General features: G+C 50.5%; 1 protein-coding gene across 1 annotated transcript in view; it reads right to left on the reverse strand.

Moving 5' to 3' along the window:
* LARGE1 (LARGE xylosyl- and glucuronyltransferase 1) overlaps window positions 1-11,861 on the reverse strand; it is a 539,877-nt gene extending 528,016 nt beyond the window's left edge. Inside the window, exon 1 of the mRNA XM_042947656.1 lies at window positions 11,468-11,861. The gene's annotated coding sequence lies outside the window, so the exon portion shown is untranslated. The remainder of the gene's footprint in view (window positions 1-11,467) is intronic.
* Between the last annotated feature and the right edge of the window lie 947 nt (window positions 11,862-12,808).

Below are 12,808 nucleotides of genomic sequence, written 5' to 3' on the forward strand. Positions count from 1 at the left end.
GCTTGAAGAGCTAGGAATACAGCGTAGAAAACGCAGAGGCAGAGTCCAGCCCCAGACACACATGCGGTTTAGCACCCAGAACCAGGAAAAACTTGCAGGAAAGGCTGCCTGTCCTGGGTTGTGAAGGAAAAACAGAGGTGTCAGAGGCAGACAGAGGGAAAGAACTCATCAGAGAGAAGGAGAAAGACATGCACGGCTTGGCAGGTTTAGGGGGAAATAGCCAGTAAGGGAAAAAAAGATAATGAGTGGGGATGCATGAAGGTGGGGGAAGGCGGATGTGGCCGCAGAGAAAGGCAGGGGCCAGTTCATAACAAGCTTTGTGTGTCCTGATAAGAAAGCTGGATGCTTTCCAGTGGCCAATAGCGAGCCGGTGAGGGTAAACACACAGAACATTCTAGAAAAGCCCTCACTCCTTAAAGATTAAAAATAAAGGCTGTCTTATCTAGAAGGGATCGGGCTAGTCGATTTGAAAAACTCTGTCATCCAGAATGGCTTACTCTGCAATTCTGAAAGGTGGGGACTGTAATCTCCCAGCAAGGCCCTGCTCAGGCGGAGAAACACCACCAGTCACGGGACACACAGCACAGCTTCGCTTGTAAGGTGGATCGGGAGCCGGACGTCTGAGCCCCAGTCATTCTGCTCTCAGCTCTCTGCTGCCACTGCTTTAGGGACCCCTCATGAGGAAAAGAAGAATTTTCTCCATTCCATCCCTTACTATCATCCAGGGCTAGGAAAAACGTTGCTCTCTACCGCGGGGCTCATGTGAACAAAACCCCAGTAAAAGAGGCTCTGGAGGGTGCATTTTGACCCAAGCCCCATCCCCTTGCCCAGCAGAGCCAAGGGAGAAAGCACTATTTTAAGAACACCGATAGGGGCGCCTGGGTGGCTCAGTTGGTTAAGCGTCCGACTTCAGCTCAGGTCACGATCTGGCAGTCCGTGAGTTCGAGCCCCGCATCGGGCTCTGGGCTGATGGCTCAGGGCCTGGAGCCTGCTTCCGATTCTGTGTCTCCCTCTCTCTCTGCCCTTCCCCCGTTCATGCTCTGTCTCTCTCTGTCTCAAAAATAAAAAAAACGTTAAAAAAAAAAAAAAAGAACACCGCTAGTGTCACAAGTAAACTTTCCAGGAGGCAACGTAAACCATCTGACTTCTGCACCAATGACTGGGATCAGAGAAAAGTTCAGAAACTCCTCTGGGCTACTATCCCTACTGTACCAGTTCTGGCCCAGTGGTCTTCAGAACTTCACGTGCGAACCAGGGCAAAAGCCTGTTCAACGGCCTCCCAGTTTCCATGTCTCCCCACTCCAATCTGACCCCAATACTGTTGGGCTCATCTTCTTAAAACAGAGCTTTTTTTTTTTTTTAATTTTTTTTAGTGTTTATTTATTTTCGAGAGACAGACAGAGTGTGAGTGGGGGAAGGGCAGAGAGAGAGAGGGAGACACAGAATCCGAAGCAGGCTCCAGGCTCCGAGCTGTCAGCACGGAGCCCGATGCGGGGCTCGAACTCACGGACCGCGAGATCATGACCTGAGCCGAAGTCGGATGCCCAACCGACTGAGCCACCCAGGCGCCCCTAAAACACAGCCTTTAATACACCATCCTTCTGATCAAAGTCACCCTGCCTTCCAAAAGCCCACAGCCCCAACCTTGCTTGCCAAGTTCACCTCCAACTCCCTGCTAAAAGAAACCCAAGAAATCCTGTAACCCAGAAATACTTGTCCACCTAACGTGGGCCCCTTGACCTCCCTATAATTCTTCTGTTCAGATTTTAACTATCCTGAGTCCAAAGACCCAACTCAAATCCTACCTCCACTGAGTTTGAGCAGCTAAAGTAAACTCCCACCTCCTATTTCCCATCCGGCTCCAATAATCTACAACCATTAACTGCACTGCCACATGGTTTCTATTCTTGCTCTGAACCGTTGATTTGAATCTTCTCTTGTTATTTAACTTACCACACATTCTTTAATTTTTTTTAATGTTTATTAATTTTTGAGAGACAGAGAGACAGAGCATGAGGGTCAAGGGGATGGGCAGTGGCAGGAGAGAGAGGGAGACGGGGAATCTGAAGCAGGCTCCAGGCTCTGAGCTGTCAGCACAGAGCCCGATGCGGGGCTCGAACTCCCAGACCGCAAGATCATGACCTGGGCTGAGGTCAACACTCCACTGACTGAGCCATGCAGGTGCCTCACCACACATTCTTTAAATCTCTCCAAGTATCTTTCTTGAGGGCAAGGACAGAGGGCTTTCAATTTAATTTCATAAATGATTGATTACTTTAGGGTTCCTAAGTGCTAGGAGGGTAGCAAGACATACCCATAGGAACACAGATGGGCTAACCTAGCCATAGTGAGGATATTAAGAAAAGGGTAGAGACACTGACCAGATGCCACGCAGAAGACCATATGAGAACATGCCAGTCTCCCGGGTCTGGGGCAATGCCTCTCCCACTCTGTTCTTCTGTCTCCTAGTCACTAAGAGCCAGACTGAATACTCTCTTCTTCGACCCCCCAAGCACAACACTGCCAACACACGGTGCCCACTGCCCTTCATGCATGCCCTTGTTAGCATATACCTCCCTCGCCAAGGCTCCCGGGTGATGGCGGGTGATCTCACCCCCGTGTTGCAGATGTCAAGCTGAGGCCTGTATATCATGGGAGTTTATACTGAACGTTGGCTGAAGAGTGTTGGCTTAGTGGATGTGGAATGAATGAAGGAAATGCCTTCAAAGACACACAGAGTGCACGGGGCCTCTAGGCAGGAGAGATTCTGACCAAAGGAGGGAGGACAGAAGAGTCTGATCCAGCAAAGGGAGCAGCAGTAACTAACAGGCCCAAGCAAGAAAACAAGAGGCGTTTCTGGGCAACAGCCAATAGGCTAGGACTGGAGAAGACCTACAGGGTCCTAGGACACACAGCGAGTGTAGACGGGCGGGGAAGCCAGGCAAGGTCAGTACTGAGGCAGCAGACCAAGTCTCAACAGCTCAGGGTCGAGTCCCAGCCCCAGGCTTCACGGCTGTGTGATCTGCGCAAGCCTCAGCTTCCACGCCCAGTAGCTGGGGAGAGCAAGAGTGCCGTGCCCACCACCAAGGGTGCGGGAAGCCAAAACGACACAAAATGACCCACTGGAAGAGTGCCTGCCACAAAGGAGGCACTCGGGGAACGAACTTTTGGGTGTGGAACAAGCTGACATAGAGCAATGACAGGAAGGGAAGGGGGCTAGGGACAGACACCCAGAAGTCACGGGTGTGAAAAGGCAGAGCCACAGGCTACACGGGGTGGTCAGGAAGCTGGGTGCTGGTCCTACCTCCCCTCCGGATAATCCTCCTTACCTCCGGCCTTAGTAACCACAGCTGTGAAACAAAGGTGTTGGTCTGGGGGGCTCAAGGTCTCCTCCAGCCCTGGTGGCATCTCCACACCACAGCTCTGCCCCCGATGCAGAGAACTTCCCCAACGTGGAAGAGCCCACGTGCCAGTGATCCAGGTAAACAGCGAAAAGAGACCAGACAAGATGGCAGTAGAGAGGTCTCCCTACAGGGAGAGAGCAGGCTCCAGCCTTCCTAAGCTTTTCCAAACCCCCCCCCTCCACCCCCTCCTAAGAGGGAGCCACCCCCACCCGGCTCCACTCGGGTCACTTCATAATCACCCTCACCAGTGCAGGGAACAGCATCAGCAACAATCCCGCTTTTCCAGGCATCTTCCAGGCCACCTGGCGTGTACATTTGACAGGCTTTAGGGCACGCCCATTCGTCTGGTGCCAGAAAAAAGTCAAAATCCTCACAAATTCAGAGCAAAGGAAATCCGCCACACATTTCGGTACTGTACTTCCCTTGCCTTGTTACAAAGCCATCAGTGTTTGAACCACAACAATGACCCCTAAGAGAATTCATTTTGCTGACCTGAAATGTCCTTCACATTTTTAAAATAACATCTTCCTGGAGAGGCCTCGAGTCTGTATGTCTGCTGGTGTTTACTCACTCTCCCTCCCCCATCACCCCCACCCCAGCACTGAAAACACGACCATTTGTTCATTCATCAAACAAACCGTTCTGGGAGAACACACTACTTACCTGGTGCAGACCTACTAAGCACCAGGCACCAAGCGTGCAGGCAAGGAAAAGCCCCATCCTGCTCCGTCACTCGGCCTGTGCCTCCCTTGGCTCCTGAAGCAACCAGGAAATACCATTCCCAGATGAGAGCTGACATCAGTCAAGGAGGCTGGTACACACACAGGCTGGCATATTCAAGATCTATGCAACCATTCTGGAAACAAAGCAGGGGAGGGGGTGTTTCCCAGTAGCCACAGAAATGTTAACCTTACTCAATAATAAGTATGTGCTCCAACGTATCCAAGGCAATCCCTAGCCACAGAACAACACTGGAGAGCCCATGACTCCCTGCTGAATTTAAATTAAAAAAAAAAAAAAAAAAAAGGAGGAAGAAAGAAATCCCCACATGCCCATGTGCTGCTGTAAATCCCCCTAAATTCTACTGCTTCTGTGGAAAGATCAGCAACTGGCCTTTCTTCCCGACTGGCCTTGGCACTTTGAAAAAGAGCTGTGCAAAGAGCAAACCTCTCCCAGCAGGTCAGGGCTCCATCTCCATCTTCGCCTGCTGCCTGTCCAAGGCGCAGCCCCATAAGGTGACAAGAGAGGCCAAAATTACCGGTGACACGGGACTTTCCATTCTGGCCCCAGCCTACAACTCCAGGTTGCCCCCAAATTACCTCTGGAGCCATAAGTGCTTCACATTTTATTTCATTCCTAGAACAAATTCTTTTCTGGGAACTTTCATGAGAGATAAAGGAACAAAAAAACAAAACTAAACTAAAAGCCCTAGACATTTCAGATGCGGCAAAGGACAAGCTAGTAGGCAAGCATGATTCTGAACATCTCCTACATTTATCTCCTCTCCTGTAGACTGAGAACAAAATTCATTCCATGTCTCCGCAATTAGGAAAACTCACAATCCTGGAAACTCTTACCTAATTTCCTCTTTAAACCGCTTCTGTTTTTGATATATTCTCAGAGGTAGAAGCTCAGTGGGGGCAGTGAAGGGACTCAGGCAGGTGGGTAGTTAGGACTGCCATCTCCAGGAAGACAAGCAGTTAAACAAGTAAATCTGCCCCAAGTAACTAGGTAAGTGAGGGAACACTAGGTGCTAGTTAGTGGTTATGAAAGTTAATATAACTACTGTACTTCTCAGTAAAACAGATCCTTATTAGGATCCTTGGCAGGTGAACATAGGGAGTTATTTGTTAAAACATTTGAGAAGTTTATAGTATAAAAAAAACCTTGGTTTTATGGAACAGAGGTTCCCAAAAGCATCCATCATGATTGTCGTAATCAAATAATTTGAAATACAATAAACGATCTAGCCCTTAAAAAGAGCCTTTTATGAATCCCTTTTGTATAATAAAAATCTGTTGTGCCCCAATTACTTATCTTAATGTGTTCACCTTTAAAATCAGATTTCAGGGGCACCTGGGTGGTTCAGTCGGTTAAGCGTCCGGCTTCCACTAAGGTCATGATCTCATGGTTTGAAGGTTCGAGCCCTGCATCAGGCTCTGTGCTGACAGCTCAGAGCCTGAAGCCTGCTTCAAATTCTGTGTCTCCCCCTCTCTCTCTGCCCCTCCCCTTCTCGCACTCTGTATGTATCTCTCCCTCTCTCAAAAATAAATAAACTTCAAATAAATAAAATTAAATAAAATCAGATTTCACAAGGCAAATTCTCCTAAAATAGGGCATTCCTATAGTTAGCTTCTAAACTGAAATAATAATGGAAAAAAAAAAACCCAAAAACCTTATATTTACACTGTACTCACTTCGAATCTCCTCTTTCCAGTAAGCACTACCCTCTACACCCAGGAGATCAATGTCTGGCGGGGGAAGAGCTTTCTTTCTAGAACACAAATTTGGAAGCATAAAATTAACTTGGTTTTTATTTTTCCCCGACTTGTTCATCTACCCAAGTGCTTTTCTGCATCTATTTTTCTTCCAAACATCCCTCCCCCCACACTTGCCCCACAGCTTGACTGCAAGGTAACCCGCCCCCGCCCCAGCCATATGAAAGGGTTCCCCTTTCCACATTAGAATCCAGGCTTTGCAAAATCCCTAAGGGTCAACTCAGCTTTTATCTACTTAAGATGGAAACAATCAAAATTTTCAGCATTGCTTTTTATCACGAGGTACTTAATTCTCAAGTCGTTCTCAAAGAATAGGTAACATCAAAATCAACTGGCTTCCATATTACATAATAAGTTAGCAGGCAAGTCTAGCTGCTTATGTGTGAATGGCCCAATACATCAGAGAGAGATCAGAGAATCTACAAGCAACACAGCGAAGACTTTGTGATTCTTTTATTCAGTGTTCCATCCTTGTGGTGTTTTATATTTCCAGGTAAAGTGCACCTTTGAACTGGCCAGGCCTCTTCCCATTTCAGAGTCAGAAATCTTAAGAAGTCCGAACTTTGCCACTAACTTAGGTAATCCCATTCCCTTTCTGGGCTCTAAATTCCTAGTAGCAAGATAAAGAACTCATGTATAGAGAGACAAGGCCTGAAGCCCAGAGAGGTCAAGAAGTATTGTAATGTCACACAGCAAGTCAGCAACAGATGATGCAAGGCTAGACCCAGATTTTCCGATTTTACTTAAACCACCCTGCCTCTCACTCAACACAGGTAAAGAGGATACAAGCAAACGCACACAGAAGCTTCTTTTACCTCCACTGTCTGGCTCCTATTTCTGAAAACACTAAATATATTTTGCACTGGGGCTCACTGCTGCCACTGTGATTTTCCTTCCTCCCTAACATCCTCCAGCAGCTATACTGTGGTTTTTCTTCACTATACAGTTTCCTCATGCCACAACACACACACACACACACACACACACACACACACACACACACGTACATTTGCACACATGCACACACACATACTCATCCTCATTATTACATTCTTCTTTTTCCAACAGCAAAGAAAGTTCAGGCCACAACTGAGATGATTCAAATACAAGAACCTTGTTCAAGTGCTAAACACGGCCATAACTCTACCCAGAAGCAAATCTGACAAAATGGAATTTGTTGTCATAGAGAAGGATTTTTTTTCCCCCATACTATATCATTTGTCAAGCAACATTGTCATTTCTCCCACTGCTGCATAATCACATAATGAAAGCCCCAGATGGAATTCTTGTACACAAGAGGGCGGACTTATGGTTGATAAGGGACCCTTTCTTTATTTGCATTGCTAATAGTTTTTTTAAAGAACAGGCAAAGTGCTATATGTAGAAGGATAAAGGACAAAAAAGAGAGTTCCTGTTTCTGTTTTTATTAACAATGTGGCATAATCAACTAGTACTCGAGGATCTTATCCAGAAACCTTTCTCCTTGCCATTTGAACACAAGGAGCATGAAGCTAGTCCCCAGCATGGAATCCTATTAAATTCTCTCCCTTCTAACACCAAGGCTTTCCCGTCTCCCAGAAATTTTCCAGCCACATCAACTAATGGCCGTGCTCCATATACAGTACATCTTTTAAAGTTCCCATGCTGTTCTTTCCGACTGGGGCTCTCTTCCTTTCTCCTCTTCTGGCAAAGTCAAGCTCATCCTTTGCAGAAACCTATACAACGGCACTTAGCTTGTAGTAATGGTTCGATGTCTGCATCCCTGAACTAAACATGAAACCTCTGTAGCCTCCACACAGAGCATGGCTGCCACATAAGAGATGTTCAATTATTGTTTGTGGAGTTAAAAAGAGAAACATTTTCTAAAATACATTTCAGGGGCACCTTGGTGGCTCAGTGGGTTAAGCGTCCGACTTTGGCTCAGGTCGTGATCTCACGGCTGGTGAGTTCGAGCCCCACATCTGGCTCTGTGCTGACAGCTCAGAGCCTGGAGCCTGTTTCAGATTCTGTCTTCACCTCTCTCTGCCCCTCCCCTTCTTGCTTGTGTCCGCACTCTCTTTTTTTCTCTCTCAAATATAAACATTTAAAAATATGTAAAATAAAATAAAACAAAATATATTGCATTATGCTGTAACTTTACCAGCTGCTTCCTACTGGGCTCCAAACATCAATGTGCTCAAAGAGGAACTCAGCACCCGAGTACCTCTCAATGTCAAATGCTCTAGAGTAGAGCAGCAAAGCCTCAACAACACTAGTGGATCCTGTGAGGGGGGCTATATTGCTAAAGTGTGTCAATGGCTGGGTGCCCAGAGCTCCCAGTGCCCTGGGACTCACACCCCTGACCTTGCATGCTCCCTATTCTCTGAGAACTCTGGCTGCAAAGATGCCTTCACATTATTCACAGACCCTAAGGAAGGCCAGTATTCTGCATCAACTTCTTACTCTCCCTCTGCCACCTGGTGTCCCTAAAATTCAGAAGACTTCGCACACACTGTAGGTCCACAGTATGTATCTTTTGCAGGACGAGTTTTCACTAGTTGATGCTCAATGGCAAATTTAACAGTGTTCTCCTGCTCCAATCTCCTACCCCCTGGCTATACGGTGCCTATGAGAATCAATCTATAAAGCTTTAATAACAGAAATAAAGCTTTATGCTGACCATTTTCCTTAGACCACAACAATAGCTCCCTTCAAACTACCTAAATATGCACTACGCATATGGGTAAAAGATCACAAATGTGGTCTGCCAGACCCCAGGGTTCAGGAAAGTGTAATAACTCATACAGGTTCACAGGTTCCAGACACTAAGTCTAATTCCATATGCTGAGTTGGGGCTTTTAGAATCCATTGAGACCTAAATCTTGGTGACATTTGCCTTTTTTGGTGCCAGTGTTCTGAAATGGGTAATCTCTTCTTGGACTCTGCTTCTCACCTTTTTCTGTCTGTTCACCTCTGGAAGTCAACTTTGATAAGGTTTGGCCACTGTGCGTAAGGTAAGCCTGGGCAACGGGGCTTTGTTCTTCAGTGAAATAGAATTATCTTGCAATTCTGCTGGAAGAAACCTAGACACTAATGACTTAATGCTGTTAAAAGTGCAGAGAGCATCTGAGATGAAACCACACTGTCAAATGTTCTATGTGTATAAATACAAGGTGTGTACTTTTAAGGGATGACAAGTGAGAAATTTTAAGTTTGAGGGAGTTGATGCTGGACTCCACTCAGAAGACTGCGGGTGTTCGGTGTAGCCCAAAACCAAAAAGGGGATTACAACCTCTCAGGGAACACAAAGTCAGCATGGTCTGACGCCCAAAGGATGGAATCTGCAAGAGATTCTGTCTGCCCGAAATGTATAGCCCCTGTAAACTTAGAGACTGCAACTGAGTTTTTTTCAGTCTTGCATAGTACTTTGCAGTTAACCGGTTCTGAGTTGCCTAAATGACACTTTAGATGTGATCAGGCCCATCATTTAAGCATTTGGAATACACTCATTCATGCAAGCATACATCAGGTACCAAAAAGTCAAGTTCCTGAGCCCTAAAGATACACCATAGCCTTTTGTAACATGGGTCCTTATGTTTTCTTCATTGGTGGTAGAATAGAAAACTAGTCCCCTAGTGTCCTGCCACTGTAGATGGCTGAAAAATGGAGATACTCCTGCAATCAGCATCCACAGTAAACCACAGCTCAGGAACCCAAGAACCTAAGGAAACCTTCATATCATCCCAATGAGATGGAGGTCCTCTGGGACCTATGAGGAGCCGGGAAAACTTTTCATTTCATTTCCAAGGCCCTTCTAGTTCTGCTTCCAAAGTCAATGCGATCTGCGTTATCTTACAGCCAAAAGTTAACCCACCAGCTAGCACATTTCACTACCTGAAGGAAAAGGGCCCACTCCAGAGTGATCCCATCTTCTCCCTGAAAGATGAAGGGAAAGATGATCCCTTCTCTCTATCCTGTTAGGGGAATTTGTTTCCTTTCCTCACCACCCTTGAAAACCCACTAACATGTAGATCTTCAGGACTTTTGCCTCTCTGTTCCAATTCATTTTCTTCCTGGTATGGAAGTAACAGGCCCTGGCTCGATAAACGTGTGTTCTCTTCAAACAATTTTCACTGAAGGAAAACACTCTTCAAATATAAAGGTTCACTAAAATGTGTGAAACCTTAAAGCCAGGTTTTGTTTTGTTTTGTTTTGATCCCCAGTGAGGACTCATGCCCGCGAGCAATTCATTCATGTCACCCATTTGTGAGAGATGAGAAAAGAAAACACCACTTATTCCTTTCCTTATTTAGAACCTTCCCCAGTCTTAAGTCTACCAAAGCTGATTCCTGGGGAGGGAAGACAGGAGAGGTGAGAAAAATTAGCCTGAGGTGACTGCCTCCACGGAGTGAATAAGCACTCTGGGTTTCCACCTGTGTCTGAGAGGGACCGATCTGCCTTTAGGGGAGGTGACTTTAGGGGAGGTGACGGACCCACTAGCAGCCCCACCTCATCCCCCAAGAAGGAAACAGGAGCCTGAGTGCTCTCTAGGGCAACTTACATAAGACCCTGTAAAACTTCCTGTGACATTCACGGAAAATGTAAGCTGCTATTTTGCTCCCTCAGGAGATCATTTTAATGGACTGAGTGACAAAATTCACGGATTCGGGATTCAACAGAAACCTGCTCAACCGAGGTACATCAGCTCAGGGACGGAAAAAAATCCATCCCCATTAAACAGGGTCACCGGGGGGATGGAGTCAATGTAGGAGAGACAATCTGTTCCTTCCTAAGTGACCCATTTAAAATCAGATTGTTCCAGGGAAATCTCATAGGCTTAATAAATTTCAAACAGGCAAGGACAGGCTTATAGGACTGAGGTTCCTTAAAAGGAAAACTTTGAAGAAAGTAATACAGCAATAAACAAAATAAGGAAGCACAAACCTTGGAGTCAGCCACTCTAGCCTTCAGCAACAGAGATATTCACGAGAATACCTGGATCGCTATATACTGATCACTCCCCACGAGCAGGTTTGTGGAAACAGGACTGGCACTCTGGTTAGGTTTCCTCTCTACAGATGTCCCCGCCACCCAACCACTCTGTCCTATAGAGGGACTGGAAAGCTGTGGCGGCTCACCCTAAATCGCCACGACTCTCTACAACAAGGAGCAAAGAAAAGTTCTTCACAGCATCACACCAGGAAAGGCAGGTGAGGATCACCGAAGAGGGGCAGCTAAAAACACAGCAGGTTCCCCAAAGCACAGGTGCCCAAAGCTAACAAGCTGCGGGGGGCTTGGGGTGGGGGTGGGCGCGGGCACACTACCTCCCGGTGCTGAACAGGAAACTCCTCCTTGCTTGCTCCCCGTTAAGCAGCCTATGTGCCTAGGAGCAAGACAGTCCCGGAGAAGGGTCCTGGGGACATCAGAGACTTGGGGACTTGTACTTCCAGCTTGTCCAGGGTTCCTGGCCCAGACAGCTGAGGGTGTTGTCTCACAGGGGGTACCAGCTACAGGTTCGGAGAACTTGTCCGGCGCCGCTCACCAGGGCGTCCCCGGGGCGGCTCTCAAGCACCCCCGGGCTCTTACCTTGGCCGTGACTGCCGCCAAACACAGGGGGACCGCGGAAGAGCTGGGTGGCGCGGCGGCGCCGCCGCCGCCTACAAGGCGCAGAGGGTCTCCGGGTCGGGGTCCCAGCAGGCGCTGCCCTAGCTCAAGCGGCGGTGCCAAGCGCAGACTTCGGGGCGGCCCCCGGCTCCAAAAGCTGCGGGGAGGGTCCGGGCCGCCCAGGCTGGGCACAGTCCCTTCTTCCTCTCCCTCCGGCGCCGCTGCCTGGAGCTGCTCCCCGCCCTAGGGACTCTTCAGAGCCGGGGGCGCCCCGCACGGGCAGGGGCCTGCGTCCGCCTCGGGCCGGGTCTGGGAAGGGGGCGCTGGGGAGAGACGCGGGGCGGCCGCCGGGGCCGGCTCCACCTCCCGCGCTCCCCGCGGCTTCGCCCCCTCAGGGCAGGGCCTGCCCGCTCCCGGCCCCGCGAGGCGAGCGCGGCCGCGCCCCCAGCTTGGGGCGCCCGGGCTCCGCGCGGCGGCGGGGCAGCGGCAGTCTGGCCGGGCCGGACGCCGAGCGCGGCGGCACGGAGACTGCAGCCGGCCGCGGCGCCCCCTCCCCCCGGGCCTGCGCCGCCCGCCCGCCCGCGGCTCCGCGGTTAGGAGGCGCTGGAGAGGGCCTCGCCCCGGCCTGGGGCGCGGGGCCGGGGGCGCGGGGCCGGGGGAGGCGCCCGGGAAGGTCACCGGAGCGGAGGCGCTGCGCAGCGCGGTGGGTGCGGGGAGCCGGGGCGGGCGGCCCCGCTGCCGCCGGGAGCGCTCGCCGGCCTCGGCCGCCGCCGCCGCCGCCGCCTTCGAGACGCGCCGGCTTCCCCGAGCGCCGGGCGCTCGGAGCTGGGCTACCGCTGCAGCCGCCGCCGGCAGCCGGGCGCCGCTGGCCGGAGCCGGCGCGCGATCCCCGCCTCCCGCGCCCGGCCAGGCGGGGGCCGCCGCGCGGAGGCCCGCGGGGGGAGGGGGGGCGCGGGCGGGCGCTGGGGTCCGGGCTCCGGGCTGGCCCCGCCGCCGCGTGCCCAGAGCTCCGGGCTCGCTCAGCAGCTGCAGTGACTGTGTGTCTGTGTCATGTCTGTGCAGCTGGGGGGGACCGCGAGCCCGGGCCGGGCTCCCGGCGGGGGGCGGGGCCAGCGCGCGCCGGGGCGCCCGCCTCCACCCCGTGACGGCGCGACTGGCCAATAGCAGGCGCCGCAGCCGCACGGACCGAGAGGCCGCCCCGGCCTGGGCTCCGCCCCCTCCCGCGAGGCTCCTCCCTTCTACTTCTCCAGCTCACTCGCACGCGGGCGGAAGCAACACCCGGAGCCGGAATCTCGGCCCGGGTTGGGATGAAAGGGTGCTAGC

The sequence above is a fragment of the Panthera leo genome, chromosome B4 (genome assembly GCF_018350215.1).
Source record: "Panthera leo isolate Ple1 chromosome B4, P.leo_Ple1_pat1.1, whole genome shotgun sequence".
Taxonomy (NCBI): domain Eukaryota; kingdom Metazoa; phylum Chordata; class Mammalia; order Carnivora; family Felidae; genus Panthera; species Panthera leo.